Here is a 19601-nt window from a genome sequence, read left to right as displayed (position 1 = left end):
CGAAACTATCTAATTCTTTTAGTTTGGAACTAACGTCATTAAAAATTGTCTAAGAAAGTTTATTTACGAACTAAAAGTGAACATTATTGAAAAAAAATTGTCTTTTCAAAAAAATTTTTCAAAAATTTTTCTAAGACATTTCATACAGTAAAAAATAAATTTTTTTTGGCAAACTATCTAATTCTTTTAGTTTGGAACTAACGTCATTAAAAATTGTCTAAGAAAGTTTATTTACGTACTAAAAGTGAACATTATTGAAAAAAAATTGTCTTTTCAAAAAAATTTTTCTAAGACATTTCATACAGTGAAAAATAATTTTTTTTTGCGAAACTATCTAATTCTTTTAGTTTGGAACTAACATCATTAAAAATTGTCTAAGAAAGTTTATTTACGTACTAAAAGTGAACATTATTGAAAAAAAATTGTCTTTTCAAAGAAATTTTACAGAAATTTTTCTAAGACATTTCATACAGTGAAAAATAATTTTTTTTTGCGAAACTATCTAATTCTTTTAGTTTGGAACTAACGTCATTAAAAATTGTCTAAGAAAGTTTATTTACGTACTAAAAGTGAACATTATTGAAAAAAAATTGTCTTTTCAAAGAAATTTTTCAGAAATTTTTCTAAGACATTTCATACAGTGAAAAATAATTTTTTTTTGCGAAACTATCTAATTCTTTTAGTTTGGAACTAACGTCATTAAAAATTGTCTAAGAAAGTTTATTTACGTACTAAAAGTGAACATCATTGAAAAAAACTTGTCTTTTCAAAAAACTTTTTCCAAGACATTTCATACCGTGAAAAATATTTTTTTTTTGCGAAACTATCTAATTCTTTTAGTTTGGAACTAACGTCATTAAAAATTGTCTAAGAAAGTTTTGTTACGTACTAAAAGTGAACATCATTGAAAAAAACTTGTCTTTTCAAAAAACTATTTCCAAGACATTTCATACAGTGAAAAATAATTTTTTTTTGCGAAACTATCTAATTCTTTTAGTTTGGAACTAACGTCATTAAAAATTGTCTAAGAAAGTTTTTTTACGTACTAAAAGTGAACATTATTGAAAAAAAATTGTCTTTTCAAAAAAATTTTTCAAAAACTTTTCTAAGACATTTCATACAGTGAAAAATAATTTTTTTTTGCGAAACTATCTAATTCTTTTAGTTTGGAACTAACGTCATTAAAAATTGTCTAAGGAAGTTTTGTTACGTACTAAAAGTGAACATTATTGAAAAAAAATTGTCTTTTCAAAAAACTATTTCCAAGACATTTCATACAGTGAAAAATAATTTTTTTTTTGCGAAACTATCTAATTTTTTTAGTTTGGAACTAACGTCATTAAAAATTGTCTAAGAAAGTTTATTTACGTACTAAAAGTGAACATTATTGAAAAAAAATTGAATTTTTAAAAAAATTTTTCCAAGACATTTCATACAGTGAAAAATAATTTTTTTTGCGAAACTATCTAATTCTTTTTGTTTGGAACTAACGTCATTAAAAATTGTCTAAGAAAGTTTTTTTACGTACTAAAAGTGAACATTATCGAAAAAAATTTGTGTTTTCAAAAAAATTTTTCAAAAACTTTTCTAAGACATTTCATACAGTGAAAAATAATTTTTTTTTGCGAAACTATCTAATTCTTTTAGTTTGGAACTAACATCATTAAAAATTGTCTAAGAAAGTTTATTTACGTACTAAAAGTGAACATTATTGAAAAAAAATTGTCTTTTCAAAGAAATTTTTCAGAAATTTTTCTAAGACATTTCATACAGTGAAAAATAATTTTTTTTTGCGAAACTATCTAATTCTTTTAGTTTGGAACTAACGTCATTAAAAATTGTCTAAGAAAGTTTATTTACGTAGTAAAAGTGAACATTATTGAAAAAAAATTGTCTTTTCAAAGAAATTTTTCAGAAATTTTTCTAAGACATTTCATACAGTGAAAAATAATTTTTTTTTGCGAAACTATCTAATTCTTTTAGTTTGGAACTAACGTCATTAAAAATTGTCTAAGAAAGTTTATTTACGTACTAAAAGTGAACATTATTGAAAAAAAATTGTCTTTTCAAAGAAATTTTTCAGAAGTTTTTCTAAGACATTTCATACAGTGAAAAATAATTTTTTTTTGCGAAACTATCTAATTCTTTTAGTTTGGAACTAACGTCATTAAAAATTGTCTAAGAAAGTTTATTTACGTACTAAAAGTGAACATTATTGAAAAAAAATTGTCTTTTCAAAAAAATTTTTCAAAAATTTTTCAAAAACATTTCATACAGTAAAAAATAATTTTTTTTTGCGAAACTATCTAATTCTTTTAGTTTGGAACGAACGTCATTAAAAATTGTCTAAGAAAGTTTTGTTACGTACTAAAAGTGAACATTATTGAAAAAAAATTGTCTTTTTAAAAAAATTTTTCAAAACCATTTCATACAGTGAAAAACTTTTTTTTTTTGGAAAACTATCTAATTCTTTTAGTTTGGAACTAACGTCATTAAAAATTGTCTAAGAAAGTTTTTTTACATACTAAAAGTGAACATTATTGAAAAAAAATTGTCTTATCAAAGAAATTTTTCAGAAATTTTTCTAAGACATTTCATACAGTGAAAATTAATTTTTTTTTGCGAAACTATCTAATTCTTTTAGTTTGGAACTAACGTCATTAAAAATTGTCTAAGAAAGTTTATTTACGTACTAAAAGTGAACATTATTGAAAAAAAATTGTCTTTTCAAAAAAATTTTTCAAAAATTTTTCAAGGACATTTCATACAGTGAAAAATAATTTTTTTTTGCGAAACTATCTAATTCTTTTAGTTTGGAACTAACGTCATTAAAAATTGTCTAAGAAAGTTTTTTTACGTACTAAAAGTGAACATTATCGAAAAAAAATTGTGTTTTCAAAAAAATTTTTCAAAAGTTTTTCTAAGACATTTCATACAGTGAAAAATAATTTTTTTTTGCGAAACTATCTAATTCCTTTAGTTTGGAACTAACGTCATTAAAAATTGTCTAAGAAAGTTTTTTTACGTACTAAAAGTGAAATACAGTGAAAAATAATTTTTTTTTGCGAAACTATCTAATTCTTTTAGTTTGGAACTAACGTCATTAAAAATCATCTAAGGAAGTTTTGTTACGTACTAAAAGTGAACATTATTGAAAAAAAATTGTCTTTTCAAAAAAATTTTTCCAAGACATTTCATACTGTGCAAAATAATTTTTTTTTGCGAAACTATCTAATTCTTTTAGTTTGGAACTAACGTCATTAAAAATTGTCTAAGAAAGTTTTGTTACGTACTAAAAGTGAACATTATTAAAAAAAAATTGCCTTTTCAAAAAATTTTTCAAAAACTTTTCTAAGACATTTCATACAGTGAAAAATAATTTTTTTTTGCGAAACAATCTAATTCTTTTAGTTTGGAACTAATGTCATTAAAAATTGTCTAAGAAAGTTTTTTTACGTACCAATAGTGAACATTATTGAAAAAAAATTGTCTTTTTCAAAAGTTTCTCAAAAACTTTTTCAAGACATTTCATGCAGTAAAAAATAATTTTTTTTGCAAAACTTTCTAATTCTTTTAGTTTGGAACTAACGTCATTAAAAATTGTCTAAGAAAGTTTATTTACGAACTAAAAGTGAACATTATCGAAAAAAAATTGTCTTTTCAAAAAAATTTTTCAAAAATTTTTCTAAGACATTTCATACAGTAAAAAATAATTTTTTTTTGGGAAACTATCTAATTCTTTTAGTTTGGAACTAACGTCATTGAAAATTGTCTAAGAAAGTTTTTTTACGTACTAAAAGTGAACATCATTGAAAAAAACTTGTCTTTTCAAAAAACTTTTTCCAAGACATTTCATACCGTGAAAAATAATTTTTTTTTGCGAAACTATCTAATTCTTTTAGTTTGGAACTAACGTCATTAAAAATTGTCTAAGAAAGTTTTGTTACGTACTAAAAGTGAACATCATTGAAAAAAACTTGTCTTTTCAAAAAACTATTTCCAAGACATTTCATACAGTGAAAAATAATTTTTTTTTGCGAAACTATCTAATTCTTTTAGTTTGGAACTAACGTCATTAAAAATTGTCTAAGAAAGTTTTTTTACGTACTAAAAGTGAACATTATTGAAAAAAAATTGTCTTTTCAAAAAAATTTTTCAAAAACTTTTCTAAGACATTTCATAGAGTGAAAAATAATTTTTTTTTGCGAAACTATCTAATTCTTTTAGTTTGGAACTAACGTCATTAAAAATTGTCTAAGGAAGTTTTGTTACGTACTAAAAGTGAACATTATTGAAAAAAAATTGTCTTTTCAAAAAACTTTTTCCAAGACATTTCATACAGTGAAAAATAATTTTTTTTTTGCGAAACTATCTAATTTTTTTAGTTTGGAACTAACGTCATTAAAAATTGTCTAAGAAAGTTTTTTTACGTACTAAAAGTGAACATTATCGAAAAAAATTTGTGTTTTCAAAAAAATTTTTCAAAAACTTTTCTAAGACATTTCATACAGTGAAAAATAATTTTTTTTTGCGAAACTATCTAATTCTTTTAGTTTGGAACTAATGTCATTAAAAATTGTCTAAGAAAGTTTTTTTACGTACCAATAGTGAACATTATTGAAAAAAAAATGTTTTTTCAAAAAAATTTTTCAAAAATTTTCTAAAACATTTCATACAGTGAAAAATAATTTTTTTTTGCGAAACAATCTAATTCTTTTAGTTTGAAACTAACGTCATTAAAAATTGTCTAAGAAAGTTTTTTTACGTACTAAAGTGAACATTATTGAAAAAAATTGTCTTTTTCAAAAGTTTTTCAAAAACTTTTCCAAGACATTTCATGCATTAAAAAATAATTTTTTTCTGCGAAACTATCTAATTCTTTTAGTTTGGAACTAACGTTATTAAAAATTGTCTAAGAAAGTTTATTTACGAACTAAAAGTGAACATTATTGAAAAAAAATTGTCTTTTCAAAAAAATTTTTCAAAAATTTTTCTAAGACATTTCATACAGTAAAAAATAAATTTTTTTTGGCAAACTATCTAATTCTTTTAGTTTGGAACTAACGTCATTAAAAATTGTCTAAGAAAGTTTATTTACGTACTAAAAGTGAACATTATTGAAAAAAAATTGTCTTTTCAAAAAAATTTTTCTAAGACATTTCATACAGTGAAAAATAATTTTTTTTTGCGAAACTATCTAATTCTTTTAGTTTGGAACTAACATCATTAAAAATTGTCTAAGAAAGTTTATTTACGTACTAAAAGTGAACATTATTGAAAAAAAATTGTCTTTTCAAAAAAATTTTTCAGAAATTTTTCTAAGACATTTCATACAGTGAAAAATATTTTTTTTTTGCGAAACTATCTAATTCTTTTAGTTTGGAACTAACGTCATTAAAAATTGTCTAAGAAAGTTTATTTACGTACTAAAAGTGAACATTATTGAAAAAAAATTGTCTTTTCAAAGAAATTTTTCAGAAATTTTTCTAAGACATTTCATACAGTGAAAAATAATTTTTTTTTGCGAAACTATCTAATTCTTTTAGTTTGGAACTAACGTCATTAAAAATTGTCTAAGAAAGTTTATTTACGTACTAAAAGTGAACATTATTGAAAAAAAATTGTCTTTTCAAAGAAATTTTTCAGAAGTTTTTCTAAGACATTTCATACAGTGAAAAATAATTTTTTTTTGCGAAACTATCTAATTCTTTTAGTTTGGAACTAACGTCATTAAAAATTGTCTAAGAAAGTTTATTTACGTACTAAAAGTGAACATTATTGAAAAAAAATTGTCTTTTCAAAAAAATTTTTCAAAAATTTTTCAAAAACATTTCATACAGTAAAAAATAATTTTTTTTTGCGAAACTATCTAATTCTTTTAGTTTGGAACGAACGTCATTAAAAATTGTCTAAGAAAGTTTTGTTACGTACTAAAAGTGAACATTATTGAAAAAAAATTGTCTTTTTAAAAAAATTTTTCAAAACCATTTCATACAGTGAAAAACTTTTTTTTTTTGGAAAACTATCTAATTCTTTTAGTTTGGAACTAACGTCATTAAAAATTGTCTAAGAAAGTTTTTTTACGTACTAAAAGTGAACATTATTGAAAAAAAATTGTCTTATCAAAGAAATTTTTCAGAAATTTTTCTAAGACATTTCATACCGTGAAAAATAATTTTTTTTTGCGAAACTATCTAATTCTTTTAGTTTGGAACTAACGTCATTAAAAATTGTCTAAGAAAGTTTATTTACGTACTAAAAGTGAACATTATTGAAAAAAAATTGTCTTTTCAAAAAAATTTTTCAAAAATTTTTCAAGGACATTTCATACAGTGAAAAATAATTTTTTTTTGCGAAACTATCTAATTCTTTTAGTTTGGAACTAACGTCATTAAAAATTGTCTAACGAAGTTTTGTAACGTACTAAAAGTGAACATTATTGAAAAAAAATTGTCTTTTCAAAAAAATTTTTTAAAAACATTTCATACAGTGAAAAACTTTTTTTTTTTGCAAAACTATCTAATTCTTTTAGTTTGGAACTAACGTCATTAAAAATTGTCTAAGAAAGTTTTTTTACGTACTAAAAGTGAACATTATCGAAAAAAAATTGTGTTTTCAAAAAAATTTTTCAAAAGTTTTTCTAAGACATTTCATACAGTGAAAAATAAATTTTTTTTGCGAAACTATCTAATTCCTTTAGTTTGGAACTAACGTCTTTAAAAATTGTCTAAGAAAGTTCTTTTACGTACTAAAAGTGAACAATATTGAAAAAAAATTGTCTTTTCAAAGAAATTTTTCAGAAATTTTTCTAAGACACTTCATACAGTGAAAAATAATTTTTTTTTGCGAAACTATCTAATTCTTTTAGTTTGGAACTAACATCATTAAAAATTGTCTAAGAAAGTTTATTTACGTACTAAAAGTGAACATTATTGAAAAAAAATTGTCTTTTCAAAGAAACTTTTCAGAAATTTTTCTAAGACATTTCATACAGTGAAAAATAATTTTTTTTTGCGAATCTATCTTATTCTTTTAGTTTGGAACTAACGTCATTAAAAATTGTCTAAGAAAGTTTATTTACGTACTAAAAGTGAACATTATTGAAAAAAAATTGTCTTTTCAAAGAAATTTTTCAGAAATTTTTCTAAGACATTTCATAGAGTGAAAAATAATTTTTTTTTGCGAAACTATCTAATTCTTTTAGTTTGGAACCAACGTCATTAAAAATTGTCTAAGAAAGTTTATTTACGTACTAAAAGTGAACATTATTGAAAAAAAATTGTCTTTTCAAAGAAATTTTTCAGAAGTTTTTCTAAGACATTTCATACGGTGAAAAATAATTTTTTTTTGCGAAACTATCTAATTCTTTTAGTTTGGAACTAACGTCATTAAAAATTGTCTAAGAAAGTTTATTTACGTACTAAAAGTGAACATTATTGAAAAAAAATTGTCTTTTCAAAAAAATTTTTCAAAAATTTTTCATAAACATTTCATACAGTAAAAAATAATTTTTTTTTGCGAAACTATCTAATTCTTTTAGTTTGGAACGAACGTCATTAAAAATTGTCTAAGAAAGTTTTGTTACGTACTAAAAGTGAACATTATTGAAAAAAAATTGTCTTTTTAAAAAAATTTTTCAAAACCATTTCATACAGTGAAAAACTTTTTTTTTTTGGAAAACTATCTAATTCTTTTAGTTTGGAACTAACGTCATTAAAAATTGCCAAAGAAAGTTTATTTACGTACTAAAAGTGAACATTATTGAAAAAAAATTGTGTTTTCAAAAAAATTTTTCAAAAGCTTTTCTAAGACATTTCATACAGTGAAAAATAATTTTTTTTGTGAATACTATCCAATTCTTTTAGTTTGGAACTAACGTCATTAAAAATTGTCTAAGAAAGTTTTTTTACGTACTAAAAGTGAACATTATTGAAAAAAAAGATGTCTTTTTAAAAAAATTTTTCCAAGACATTTCATACAGTGAAAAATAATTTTTTCTTGCGAAACTATCTAATTCTTTTTGTTTGGAACTAACGTCATTAAAAATTGTCTAATAAAGTTTTTTTACGTACTAAAAGTGAACATTATCGAAAAAAAATTGTGTTTTCAAACAAATTTTTCAAAATTTTTTCTTAGACATTTCATACAGTGAAAAATAATTTTTTTTTGCGAAACTATCTAATTCTTTTAGTTTGGAACTAACGTCATTAAAAATCATCTAAGGAAGTTTTGTTACGTACTAAAAGTGAACATTATTGAAAAAAAATTGTCTTTTCAAAAAAATTTTTCCAAGACATTTCATATTGTGCAAAATAATTTTTTTTTGCGAAACTATCTAATTCTTTTAGTTTGGAACTAACGTCATTAAAAATTGTCTAAGAAAGTTTTTTTACGTACTAAAAGTGAACATTATTAAAAAAAAATTGCCTTTTCAAAAAAATTTTTCAAAAACTTTTCTAAGACATTTCATACAGTGAAAAAAATTTTTTTTTGCGAAACTATCTAATTCTTTTAGTTTGGAACTAACGTCATTAAAAATTGTCTAAGAAAGTTTTGTTACGTACTAAAAGTGAACATCATTGAAAAAAACTTGTCTTTTCAAAAAACTATTTCCAAGACATTTCATACAGTGAAAAATAATTTTTTTTTGCGAAACTATCTAATTCTTTTAGTTTGGAACTAACGTCATTAAAAATTGTCTAAGAAAGTTTTTTTACGTACTAAAAGTGAACATTATTGAAAAAAAATTGTCTTTTCAAAAAAATTTTTCAAAAACTTTTCTAAGACATTTCATACAGTGAAAAATAATTTTTTTTTGCGAAACTATCTAATTCTTTTAGTTTGGAACTAACGTCATTAAAAATTGTCTAAGGAAGTTTTGTTACGTACTAAAAGTGAACATTATTGAAAAAAAATTGTCTTTTCAAAAAACTTTTTCCAAGACATTTCATACAGTGAAAAATAATTTTTTTTTTGCGAAACTATCTAATTTTTTTAGTTTGGAACTAACGTCATTAAAAATTGTTTAAGAAAGTTTTTTTACGTACTAAAAGTGAACATTATCGAAAAAAATTTGTGTTTTCAAAAAAATTTTTCAAAAACTTTTCTAAGACATTTCATACAGTGAAAAATAATTTTTTTTTGCGAAACTATCTAATTCTTTTAGTTTGGAACTAATGTCATTAAAAATTGTCTAAGAAAGTTTTTTTACGAACCAATAGTGAACATTATTGAAAAAAAATTGTCTTTTCAAAAAAATTTTTCAAAAAATTTCTAAAACATTTCATACAGTGAAAAATAATTTTTTTTTGCGAAACAATCTAATTCTTTTAGTTTGAAACTAACGTCATTAAAAATTGTCTAAGAAAGTTTTTTTACGTACTAAAAGTGAAATACAGTGAAAAAGAATTTTTTTTTGCGAAACTATCTAATTCTTTTAGTTTGGAACTAACGTCATTAAAAATCATCTAAGGAAGTTTTGTTACGTACTAAAAGTGAACATTATTGAAAAAAAATTGTCTTTTCAAAAAAATTATTCCAAGACATTTCATACTGTGCAAAATAATTTTTTTTTGCGAAACTATCTAATTCTTTTAGTTTGGAACTAACGTCATTAAAAATTGTCTAAGAAAGTTTTGTTACGTACTAAAAGTGAACATCATTAAAAAAAAATTGCCTTTTCAAAAAATTTTTCAAAAACTTTTCTAAGACATTTCATACAGTGAAAAATAATTTTTTTTTGCGAAACAATCTAATTCTTTTAGTTTGGAACTAATGTCATTAAAAATTGTCTAAGAAAGTTTTTTTACGTACCAATAGTGAACATTATTGAAAAAAAATTGTCTTTTTCAAAAGTTTCTCAAAAACTTTTTCAAGACATTTCATGCAGTAAAAAATAATTTTTTTTGCAAAACTCTCTAATTCTTTTAGTTTGGAACTAACGTCATTAAAAATTGTCTAAGAAAGTTTATTTACGAACTAAAAGTGAACATTATCGAAAAAAAATTGTCTTTTCAAAAAAATTTTTCAAAAATTTTTCTAAGACATTTCATACAGTAAAAAATAATTTTTTTTTGGCAAACTATCTAATTCTTTTAGTTTGGAACTAACGTCATTGAAAATTGTCTAAGAAAGTTTTGTTACGTACTAAAAGTGAACATCATTGAAAAAAACTTGTCTTTTCAAAAAACTTTTTCCAAGACATTTCATACCGTGAAAAATAATTTTTTTTTGCGAAACTATCTAATTCTTTTAGTTTGGAACTAACGTCATTAAAAATTGTCTAAGAAAGTTTTGTTACGTACTAAAAGTGAACATCATTGAAAAAAACTTGTCTTTTCAAAAAACTATTTCCAAGACATTTCATACAGTGAAAAATAATTTTTTTTTGCGAAACTATCTAATTCTTTTAGTTTGGAACTAACGTCATTAAAAATTGTCTAAGAAAGTTTTTTTACGTACTAAAAGTGAACATTATTGAAAAAAAATTGTCTTTTCAAAAAAATTTTTCAAAAACTTTTCTAAGACATTTCATACAGTGAAAAATAATTTTTTTTTGCGAAACTATCTAATTCTTTTAGTTTGGAACTAACGTCATTAAAAATTGTCTAAGGAAGTTTTGTTACGTACTAAAAGTGAACATTATTGAAAAAAAATTGTCTTTTCAAAAAACTTTTTCCAAGACATTTCATACAGTGAAAAATAATTTTTTTTTTGCAAAACTATCTAATTTTTTTAGTTTGGAACTAACGTCATTAAAAATTGTCTAAGAAAGTTTATTTACGTACTAAAAGTGAACATTATTGAAAAAAAATTGAATTTTTAAAAAAATTTTTCCAAGACATTTCATACAGTGAAAAATAATTTTTTTTGCGAAACTATCTAATTCTTTTTGTTTGGAACTAACGTCATTAAAAATTGTCTAAGAAAGTTTTTTTACGTACTAAAAGTGAACATTATCGAAAAAAATTTGTGTTTTCAAAAAAATTTTTCAAAAACTTTTCTAAGACATTTTATACAGTGAAAAATAATTTTTTTTTGCGAAACTATCTAATTCTTTTAGTTTGGAACTAATGTCATTAAAAATTGTCTAAGAAAGTTTTTTTACGTACCAATAGTGAACATTATTGAAAAAAAAATGTTTTTTCAAAAAAATTTTTCAAAAATTTTCTAAAACATTTCATACAGTGAAAAATAATTTTTTTTTGCGAAACAATCTAATTCTTTTAGTTTGAAACTAACGTCATTAAAAATTGTCTAAGAAAGTTTTTTTACGTACTAAAGTGAACATTATTGAAAAAAATTGTCTTTTTCAAAAGTTTTTCAAAAACTTTTCCAAGACATTTCATGCATTAAAAAATAATTTTTTTCTGCGAAACTATCTAATTCTTTTAGTTTGGAACTAACGTTATTAAAAATTGTCTAAGAAAGTTTATTTACGAACTAAAAGTGAACATTATTGAAAAAAAATTGTCCTTTCAAAAAAATTTTTCAAAAATTTTTCTAAGACATTTCATACGGTAAAAAATAAATTTTTTTTGGCAAACTATCTAATTCTTTTAGTTTGGAACTAACGTCATTAAAAATTGTCTAAGAAAGTTTATTTACGTACTAAAAGTGAACATTATTGAAAAAAAATTGTCTTTTCAAAAAAATTTTTCTAAGACATTTCATACAGTGAAAAATAATTTTTTTTTGCGAAACTATCTAATTCTTTTAGTTTGGAACTAACATCATTAAAAATTGTCTAAGAAAGTTTATTTACGTACTAAAAGTGAACATTATTGAAAGAAAATTGTCTTTTCAAAAAAATTTTTCAGAAATTTTTCTAAGACATTTCATACAGTGAAAAATATTTTTTTTTTGCGAAACTATCTAATTCTTTTAGTTTGGAACTAACGTCATTAAAAATTGTCTAAGAAAGTTTATTTACGTACTAAAAGTGAACATTATTGAAAAAAAATTGTCTTTTCAAAGAAATTTTTCAGAAATTTTTCTAAGACATTTCATACAGTGAAAAATAATTTTTTTTTGCGAAACTATCTAATTCTTTTAGTTTGGAACTAACGTCATTAAAAATTGTCTAAGAAAGTTTATTTACGTACTAAAAGTGAACATTATTGAAAAAAAATTGTCTTTTCAAAGAAATTTTTCAGAAGTTTTTCTAAGACATTTCATACAGTGAAAAATAATTTTTTTTTGCGAAACTATCTAATTCTTTTAGTTTGGAACTAACGTCATTAAAAATTGTCTAAGAAAGTTTATTTACGTACTAAAAGTGAACATTATTGAAAAAAAATTGTCTTTTCAAAAAAATTTTTCAAAAATTTTTCAAAAACATTTCATACAGTAAAAAATAATTTTTTTTTGCGAAACTATCTAATTTTTTTAGTTTGGAACGAACGTCATTAAAAATTGTCTAAGAAAGTTTTGTTACGTACTAAAAGTGAACATTATTGAAAAAAAATTGTCTTTTTAAACAAATTTTTCAAAACCATTTCATACAGTGAAAAACTTTTTTTTTTTGGAAAACTATCTAATTCTTTTAGTTTGGAACTAACGTCATTAAAAATTGTCTAAGAAAGTTTTTTTACGTACTAAAAGTGAACATTATTGAAAAAAAATTGTCTTATCAAAGAAATTTTTCAGAAACTTTTCTAAGACATTTCATACAGTGAAAAATAATTTTTTTTTGCGAAACTATCTAATTCTTTTAGTTTGGAACTAACGTCATTAAAAATTGTCTAAGAAAGTTTATTTACGTACTAAAAGTGAACATTATTGAAAAAAAATTGTCTTTTCAAAAAAATTTTTCAAAAATTTTTCAAGGACATTTCATACAGTGAAAAATAATTTTTTTTTGCGAAACTATCTAATTCTTTTAGTTTGGAACTAACGTCATTAAAAATTGTCTAACGAAGTTTTGTAACGTACTAAAAGTGAACATTATTGAAAAAAAATTGTCTTTTCAAAAAAATTTTTTAAAAACATTTCATACAGTGAAAAACTTTTTTTTTTTGCAAAACTATCTAATTCTTTTAGTTTGGAACTAACGTCATTAAAAATTGTCTAAGAAAGTTTTTTTACGTACTAAAAGTGAACATTATCGAAAAAAAATTGTGTTTTCAAAAAAATTTTTCAAAAGTTTTTCTAAGACATTTCATACAGTGAAAAATAAATTTTTTTTGCGAAACTATCTAATTCCTTTAGTTTGGAACTAACGTCATTAAAAATTGTCTAAGAAAGTTCTTTTACGTACTAAAAGTGAACAATATTGAAAAAAAATTGTCTTTTCAAAGAAATTTTTCAGAAATTTTTCTAAGACATTTCATACAGTGAAAAATAATTTTTTTTTGCGAAACTATCTAATTCTTTTAGTTTGGAACTAACATCATTAAAAATTGTCTAAGAAAGTTTATTTAAGTACTAAAAGTGAACATTATTGAAAAAAAATTGTCTTTTCAAAGAAACTTTTCAGAAATTTTTCTAAGACATTTCATACAGTGAAAAATAATTTTTTTTTGCGAATCTATCTTATTCTTTTAGTTTGGAACTAACGTCATTAAAAATTGTCTAAGAAAGTTTTTTTACGTACTAAAAGTGAACATTATTGAAAAAAAATTGTCTTTTCAAAGAAATTTTTCAGAAATTTTTCTAAGACATTTCATAGAGTGAAAAATAATTTTTTTTTGCGAAACTATCTAATTCTTTTAGTTTGGAACCAACGTCATTAAAAATTGTCTAAGAAAGTTTATTTACGTACTAAAAGTGAACATTATTGAAAAAAAATTGTCTTTTCAAAGAAATTTTTCAGAAGTTTTTCTAAGACATTTCATACGGTGAAAAATAATTTTTTTTTGCGAAACTATCTAATTCTTTTAGTTTGGAACTAACGTCATTAAAAATTGTCTAAGAAAGTTTATTTACGTACTAAAAGTGAACATTATTGAAAAAAAATTGTCTTTTCAAAAAAATTTTTCAAAAATTTTTCATAAACATTTCATACAGTAAAAAATAATTTTTTTTTGCGAAACTATCTAATTCTTTTAGTTTGGAACGAACGTCATTAAAAATTGTCTAAGAAAGTTTTGTTACGTACTAAAAGTGAACATTATTGAAAAAAAACTGTCTTTTTAAAAAAATTTTTCAAAACCATTTCATACAGTGAAAAACTTTTTTTTTTTGGAAAACTATCTAATTCTTTTAGTTTGGAACTAACGTCATTAAAAATTGCCAAAGAAAGTTTATTTACGTACTAAAAGTGAACATTATTGAAAAAAAATTGTGTTTTCAAAAAAATTTTTCAAAAGCTTTTCTAAGACATTTCATACAGTGAAAAATAATTTTTTTTGTGAAACTATCCAATTCTTTTAGTTTGGAACTAACGTCATTAAAAATTGTCTAAGAAAGTTTTGTTACGTACTAAAAGTGAACATTATTGAAAAAAAAAATGTCTTTTTAAAAAAATTTTTCCAAGACATTTCATACAGTGAAAAATAATTTTTTCTTGCGAAACTATCTAATTCTTTTTGTTTGGAACTAACGTCATTAAAAATTGTCTAATAAAGTTTTTTTACGTACTAAAAGTGAACATTATCGAAAAAAAATTGTGTTTTCAAACAAATTTTTCAAAATTTTTTCTTAGACATTTCATACAGTGAAAAATAATTTTTTTTTGCGAAACTATCTAATTCTTTTAGTTTGGAACTAACGTCATTAAAAATCATCTAAGGAAGTTTTGTTACGTACTAAAAGTGAACATTATTGAAAAAAAATTGTCTTTTCAAAAAAATTTTTCCAAGACATTTCATATTGTGCAAAATAATTTTTTTTTGCGAAACTATCTAATTCTTTTAGTTTGGAACTAACGTCATTAAAAATTGTCTAAGAAAGTTTTTTTACGTACTAAAAGTGAACATTATTAAAAAAAAATTGCCTTTTCAAAAAAATTTTTCAAAAACTTTTCTAAGACATTTCATACAGTGAAAAATAATTTTTTTTTGCGAAACTATCTAATTCTTTTAGTTTGGAACTAACGTCATTAAAAATTGTCTAAGAAAGTTTTGTTACGTACTAAAAGTGAACATCATTGAAAAAAACTTGTCTTTTCAAAAAACTATTTCCAAGACATTTCATACAGTGAAAAATAATTTTTTTTTGCGAAACTATCTAATTCTTTTAGTTTGGAACTAACGTCATTAAAAATTGTCTAAGGAAGTTTTGTTACGTACTAAAAGTGAACATTATTGAAAAAAAATTGTCTTTTCAAAAAACTTTTTCCAAGACATTTCATACAGTGAAAAATAATTTTTTTTTTGCGAAACTATCTAATTTTTTTAGTTTGGAACTAACGTCATTAAAAATTGTCTAAGAAAGTTTATTTACGTACTAAAAGTGAACATTATTGAAAAAAAATTGAATTTTTAAAAAAATTTTTCTAAGACATTTCATACAGTGAAAAATAATTTTTTTTGCGAAACTATCTAATTCTTTTTGTTTGGAACTAACGTCATTAAAAATTGTCTAAGAAAGTTTTTTTACGTACTAAAAGTGAACATTATCGAAAAAAATTTGTGTTTTCAAAAAAATTTTTCAAAAACTTTTCTAAGACATTTCATACAGTGAAAAATAATTTTTTTTTGCGAAACTATCTAATTCTTTTAGTTTGGAACTAATGTCATTAAAAATTGTCTAAGAAAGTTTTTTTACGAACCAATAGTGAACATTATTGAAAAAAAATTGTCTTTTCAAAAAAATTTTTCAAAAAATTTCTAAAACATTTCATACAGTGAAAAATAATTTTTTTTTGCGAAACAATCTAATTCTTTTAGTTTGAAACTAACGTCATTAAAAATTGTCTAAGAAAGTTTTTTTACGTACTAAAGTGAACATTATTGAAAAAAATTGTCTTTTTCAAAAGTTTTTCAAAAACTTTTCCAAGACATTTCAGGCATTAAAAAATAATTTTTTTCTGCGAAACTATCTAATTCTTTTAGTTTGGAACTAACGTCATTAAAAATTGTCTAAGAAAGTTTATTTACGAACTAAAAGTGAACATTATTGAAAAAAAATTGTCTTTTCAAAAAAATTTTTCAAAAATTTTTCTAAGACATTTCATACAGTAAAAAATAAATTTTTTTTGGCAAACTATCTAATTCTTTTAGTTTGGAACTAACGTCATTAAAAATTGTCTAAGAAAGTTTATTTACGTACTAAAAGTGAACATTATTGAAAAAAAATTGTCTTTTCAAAAAAATTTTTCTAAGACATTTCATACAGTGAAAAATAATTTTTTTTTGCGAAACTATCTAATTCTTTTAGTTTGGAACTAACATCATTAAAAATTGTCTAAGAAAGTTTATTTAAGTACTAAAAGTGAACATTATTGAAAAAAAATTGTCTTTTCAAAGAAATTTTTCAGAAATTTTTCTAAGACATTTCATACAGTGAAAAATAATTTTTTTTTGCGAAACTATCTAATTCTTTTAGTTTGGAACTAACGTCATTAAAAATTGTCTAAGAAAGTTTATTTACGTACTAAAAGTGAACATTATTGAAAAAAAATTGTCTTTTCAAAGAAATTTTTCAGAAATTTTTCTAAGACATTTCATACAGTGAAAAATAATTTTTTTTTGCGAAACTATCTAATTCTTTTAGTTTGGAACTAACGTCATTAAAAATTGTCTAAGAAAGTTTATTTACGTACTAAAAGTGAACATCATTGAAAAAAACTTGTCTTTTCAAAAAACTTTTTCCAAGACATTTCATACCGTGAAAAATAATTTTTTTTTGCGAAACTATCTAATTCTTTTAGTTTGGAACTAACGTCATTAAAAATTGTCTAAGAAAGTTTTGTTACGTACTAAAAGTGAACATCATTGAAAAAAACTTGTCTTTTCAAAAAACTATTTCCAAGACATTTCATACAGTGAAAAATAATTTTTTTTTGCGAAACTATCTAATTCTTTTAGTTTGGAACTAACGTCATTAAAAATTGTCTAAGAAAGTTTTTTTACGTACTAAAAGTGAACATTATTGAAAAAAAATTGTCTTTTCAAAAAAATTTTTCAAAAACTTTTCTAAGACATTTCATACAGTGAAAAATAATTTTTTTTTGCGAAACTATCTAATTCTTTTAGTTTGGAACTAACGTCATTAAAAATTGTCTAAGGAAGTTTTGTTACGTACTAAAAGTGAACATTATTGAAAAAAAATTGTCTTTTCAAAAAACTTTTTCCAAGACATTTCATACAGTGAAAAATAATTTTTTTTTTGCGAAACTATCTAATTTTTTTAGTTTGGAACTAACGTCATTAAAAATTGTCTAAGAAAGTTTATTTACGTACTAAAAGTGAACATTATTGAAAAAAAATTGAATTTTTAAAAAAATTTTTCCAAGACATTTCATACAGTGAAAAATAATTTTTTTTGCGAAACTATCTAATTCTTTTTGTTTGGAACTAACGTCATTAAAAATTGTCTAAGAAAGTTTTTTTACGTACTAAAAGTGAACATTATCGAAAAAAATTTGTGTTTTCAAAAAAATTTTTCAAAAACTTTTCTAAGACATTTCATACAGTGAAAAATAATTTTTTTTTGCGAAACTATCTAATTCTTTTAGTTTGGAACTAACATCATTAAAAATTGTCTAAGAAAGTTTATTTACGTACTAAAAGTGAACATTATTGAAAAAAAATTGTCTTTTCAAAGAAATTTTTCAGAAATTTTTCTAAGACATTTCATACAGTGAAAAATAATTTTTTTTTGCGAAACTATCTAATTCTTTTAGTTTGGAACTAACGTCATTAAAAATTGTCTAAGAAAGTTTATTTACGTACTAAAAGTGAACATTATTGAAAAAAAATTGTCTTTTCAAAGAAATTTTTCAGAAATTTTTCTAAGACATTTCATACAGTGAAAAATAATTTTTTTTTGCGAAACTATCTAATTCTTTTAGTTTGGAACTAACGTCATTAAAAATTGTCTAAGAAAGTTTATTTACGTACTAAAAGTGAACATTATTGAAAAAAAATTGTCTTTTCAAAGAAATTTTTCAGAAGTTTTTCTAAGACATTTCATACAGTGAAAAATAATTTTTTTTTGCGAAACTATCTAATTCTTTTAGTTTGGAACTAACGTCATTAAAAATTGTCTAAGAAAGTTTATTTACGTACTAAAAGTGAACATTATTGAAAAAAAATTGTCTTTTCAAAAAAATTTTTCAAAAATTTTTCAAAAACATTTCATACAGTAAAAAATAATTTTTTTTTGCGAAACTATCTAATTCTTTTAGTTTGGAACGAACGTCATTAAAAATTGTCTAAGAAAGTTTTGTTACGTACTAAAAGTGAACATTATTGAAAAAAAATTGTCTTTTTAAAAAAATTTTTCAAAACCATTTCATACAGTGAAAAACTTTTTTTTTTTGGAAAACTATCTAATTCTTTTAGTTTGGAACTAACGTCATTAAAAATTGTCTAAGAAAGTTTTTTTACGTACTAAAAGTGAACATTATTGAAAAAAAATTGTCTTATCAAAGAAATTTTTCAGAAATTTTTCTAAGACATTTCATACAGTGAAAATTAATTTTTTTTTGCGAAACTATCTAATTCTTTTAGTTTGGAACTAACGTCATTAAAAATTGTCTAAGAAAGTTTATTTACGTACTAAAAGTGAACATTATTGAAAAAAAATTGTCTTTTCAAAAAAATTTTTCAAAAATTTTTCAAGGACATTTCATACAGTGAAAAATAATTTTTTTTTGCGAAACTATCTAATTCTTTTAGTTTGGAACTAACGTCATTAAAAATTGTCTAAGAAAGTTTTTTTACGTACTAAAAGTGAACATTATCGAAAAAAAATTGTGTTTTCAAAAAAATTTTTCAAAAGTTTTTCTAAGACATTTCATACAGTGAAAAATAATTTTTTTTTGCGAAACTATCTAATTCCTTTAGTTTGGAACTAACGTCATTAAAAATTGTCTAAGAAAGTTTTTTTACGTACTAAAAGTGAAATACAGTGAAAAATAATTTTTTTTTGCGAAACTATCTAATTCTTTTAGTTTGGAACTAACGTCATTAAAAATCATCTAAGGAAGTTTTGTTACGTACTAAAAGTGAACATTATTGAAAAAAAATTGTCTTTTCAAAAAAATTTTTCCAAGACATTTCATACTGTGCAAAATAATTTTTTTTTGCGAAACTATCTAATTCTTTTAGTTTGGAACTAACGTCATTAAAAATTGTCTAAGAAAGTTTTGTTACGTACTAAAAGTGAACATTATTAAAAAAAAATTGCCTTTTCAAAAAATTTTTCAAAAACTTTTCTAAGACATTTCATACAGTGAAAAATAATTTTTTTTTGCGAAACAATCTAATTCTTTTAGTTTGGAACTAATGTCATTAAAAATTGTCTAAGAAAGTTTTTTTACGTACCAATAGTGAACATTATTGAAAAAAAATTGTCTTTTTCAAAAGTTTCTCAAAAACTTTTTCAAGACATTTCATGCAGTAAAAAATAATTTTTTTTGCAAAACTCTCTAATTCTTTTAGTTTGGAACTAACGTCATTAAAAATTGTCTAAGAAAGTTTATTTACGAACTA

This window comes from Aplidium turbinatum, chromosome 4 (assembly GCF_918807975.1).
Source record: "Aplidium turbinatum chromosome 4, kaAplTurb1.1, whole genome shotgun sequence".
Taxonomy (NCBI): Eukaryota; Metazoa; Chordata; class Ascidiacea; order Aplousobranchia; family Polyclinidae; genus Aplidium; species Aplidium turbinatum.
This window is presented reverse-complemented; position numbering follows the sequence as displayed.